This window comes from Tamandua tetradactyla, chromosome 7 (assembly GCF_023851605.1).
Source record: "Tamandua tetradactyla isolate mTamTet1 chromosome 7, mTamTet1.pri, whole genome shotgun sequence".
Taxonomy (NCBI): domain Eukaryota; kingdom Metazoa; phylum Chordata; class Mammalia; order Pilosa; family Myrmecophagidae; genus Tamandua; species Tamandua tetradactyla.
Genome location: NC_135333.1, coordinates 137682420 through 137686064, shown reverse-complemented (window position 1 = coordinate 137686064; position 3645 = coordinate 137682420). Strand labels below are relative to the sequence as shown.

Genomic DNA, 3645 nt, shown 5'->3' with positions numbered 1-3645 from the left:
AGCACATTCGTGGAAGCAGCTTTCAGGATCTTGTTATAGGCAATGGTTTCTTAGTCTTTACACACAAAGTACAAGCAACACAAGGAAAAACAGAGAAATAGGAACTCATAAAAATTAAAAATTTTTGCACATCAAGGGACTTTATCATGGAAATGAAAAGTCAGCCTACTTAATGGGAGAAAATATTTGGAAACCACATATCTGAAAAGGCTTTAACATCCAGAATATATAAAGGTATCCTACAACTCAACAATGAAATTGACAAATGACAAATAAGCCATTTTAAAAATAGACAAAAGACTTGAATATACATTTCTACAAAGAGGATATATAGATGTCCAAAAACACATGAAAAGATACTCAGTATCATTAGCTATCAGGAAAATGCAAATCAAAACCACAATAAGGTATCATTTCACAAACACTAGAATGGCTACAATAAACAAACAAACAAACAAACAAAAAGCATGGAAATTACAAGTTTTGAAGAGGATGTGGAGAAATAGGAACACTCATTCATTGCTGGCAGGAATGTAAAATGGTGCAATTGGAGGGCCCCATGTGCATTTGGACACGAAAAATAATGCATTTTATTTACTTGGACACTTTAAAAAGTTGTCAATTCCTGTTCTCGGTTGTTAGCTGTCAGAATGCAATATACCAGAAATGGAATGGCTTTTAAAAAGGGGAATTTAATAAGTTGCTAGTTTACAGTTCTAAGGTTGAGAAAATATCCCTATTAAAACAAGTCTATAGAAATGTCCAATTTAAGGCATCCAGGGAAAGATACCTTGGTTCAAGAAGGTTGATGAAGTTCAGGGTTTCTCTCTCAAGTGGAAGGGCACATGGCAAACACAGCATCATCTGCTAGCTTCTTCTCCTGGCTTCCTGTTTCATGAAGCTCCCCGGGAGGCATTTTCCTTCTTCATCTCCAGAGGTCGCTGGCTGGTGGACCCTGCTTCTCGTGGCTATGTCGTTCTGCTCTCTTTGAATCTCTCATTCTCCAAAATGTTTCCTCTTTTATAGAACTTCAGAAACCGATCAAGACCCACCCAAGTCATGTCATCACCTAATCCAGCTTAACAACCACTCTTGATTACATCACATCTCCAGGGAGATGATCTAAGTACAGTTTCAAGCATGCAATGCGGATTAGGGATTAGAAGAAACAGCTGCCTTTACAAAATGAGATTAGTATTAAAACATGGCTTTTCTAGGGTACATACGTCATTTCAAACCAGCACAATTCCTCTTTCATCAGAATTATTGGAAGTTAAAACACAATTCAACTACATGGATTTCTACTCCAAAATACATTTATCTTTGGAAAACAAGGTAACAGTTGTAAAACTACTGTATTTTTAAGAGAATAAAATGCAGTGATCTGAAATATGGGTGAACATATTCACACACAAAGTGCAAATATCATATACAGAGCTATTCAGATACATTTATAAAGGGAATTGAAAGGTACCTAAAATAACATTTTTAAATATAAAATTTTCATATTTAAATATTGCTCATAATAAATAAGAGGTGAATATGAATTCTGATTCCCTCTTTAAAATTATCTTTAGTTGTTCAGTTAATTCATATTCAGTGAATCTGAGTAACTTTTTGTTCTGGCTGGTGAATTATATTAAAACATGTTTAATAAAATCACATAAAAATAGCTTATTTAAGTAGTCACATGTTGTAAGAGTCAAGGAGGTGCATTTAGTAATTATGGGGAAAAAATTCCCAAAATGAACTGAGATGATTAACCTTAGAAGACTAGCACATAATGATCTGCTTTATTTGGTAGGATGTTAAGTAATGTCTTAAGCACCGCAAATTAAATGACCTTAAAAGAATGGGGCATAATTTTCTTCACATTTCTTCAAAGTTTGTGTTCCTGGTAGACCAATAAATGATAGGACATTTGAAGTAAATTTAAGTTTAGTTCAGTTGTTTATGGGTAGGTGTGGTTTCGTTCCTGTTCACCCCACTGGAAGATGTGGCAATTTAGAATAGTTCTTAGGAAACTGTTCGATGCCAACGTGGTGGACATGGAGCTCTGAGGCCAAAGAATATTTTTCTTGCACTAGATGTGTTAATTCTTCAAAAACTTCCTGGATTTGCTGCTGGAGCTTTACATTCAATTACTCTACTTCACCAAGAGTCATCAAATTCAATTCCTCTCTGCTATAATGCGGATGCTGGGTTTGGACATCAGCCTTTGGATTAGAGATTCTCTCTTCTTTTCTCACACCTGCTTGTGAGTATGAGGCCACAGTACCCTATTCTGGCATAAAGTGGCACCAGCATCTTGTAACACAGCACGCCCAAAGTCTGTACTCTCCCTCTTCTCCAAAATTCTCTGTGTACAGTTTGAGATGCCACCTGCACTTCCATCTATCCATTTTGCAGAATACTTTAGTACTTGGGAGTCAAACTGTGGTCATAACTTCTTATCAGGCTTATGCTTTAAATTAAACAGGTGATGCTGGGCATTTTTAGCACAATCAGAATATGAACCCAGTTCCTTATTTTGGGTGTATTGTACAATCTAGTTTATTTTTTTACTCAAAATGGTTTTAACTTCTTCATACATGCTTTTTGAAAGTTTAGAATGAGAAAATTTTCAAAAATCCTGGTTTGCAATCAAATGGTAGTTTTCAAAGCAGTCTTTATGGCACTTTAAAAAGTAGTGCAAGAGATTAAAGAGTTTAAAAGGTGTGCAAGCGATTAGATTTGGTGCTCACTCAATATTTAACTCAAAACAGATACGGCAGAAGGAGAGCATTTCATTGTCTGTTCCCAGTTTACAAACACTGCAAATGTTGTCATCATTCAAATCAATATTTACAAACTGCTCCTCTTGGTTCATAGTGCCCCATCCTGCTCCGTGCAGCTTTGGCTCCTCTCCAAACACAAACATTCTTAACATACAAACATCTCATGAAAGGTATACTTTCTATGACTCACAGTATCTCATAGTTGTATAATCATCACCATGATCATTTTATAGGACATTTGCATCACTCCAGAAAAATAAATAAAAAGAAGAAAGAAAAGACTCATACATCCCATATCCCTTTCCTCTCCTTCTGATTGACCACTGGAATTTCCATCTACCCAATTTATTTTAACCTTCATTTTTTGGATGCTATATTGATTTGAAGAAATTGGCAAACGTTAAAGTGAGAAAGATCTGTGCTAATAACGCAGATCCAAAAGAGTGTAAGAGGAAAACTAATTCAACTGTCGACAAGGATTTAGGGGAATTGCAACGAAAAAGGTGAAACAGATGGCTTAGATGAGAAAATGACTGCAGTGTCCTAATTATCTTTACTAGAAGTTAAAATGAATAATTTAGGAGCTCCAAGTTATAATCATTGATTATATATAGTAAGAGATCATTCTTTTACATGAAGAGAGTCCCATCTGTAGTTTAAAAAATGCTAGGATTTTTATTTAAAAACTAAGTTTGCTTTATCATTTACATTATGATGTTAAAATGGATATGAAGTGACCTGCAAAACCCATTTTAACCTGTTTTCCAGAAGTGTGGCAGTGTGTATGAATAAGGACAGAATGTGTTTTAGTTTTTTACCTCATGTTTGCTGACAACTGCCCAATCACACATTTTAGGGCATGGACAAC

At 35.3% G+C, this 3645-nt stretch overlaps 1 pseudogene; it reads right to left on the bottom strand.

The window, feature by feature from the left end:
* Positions 1 to 1943: 1943 nt before the first annotated feature.
* LOC143690185 (protein EURL homolog pseudogene) lies at positions 1944 to 2869 on the bottom strand (annotated as a pseudogene).
* Positions 2870 to 3645: the final 776 nt, after the last annotated feature.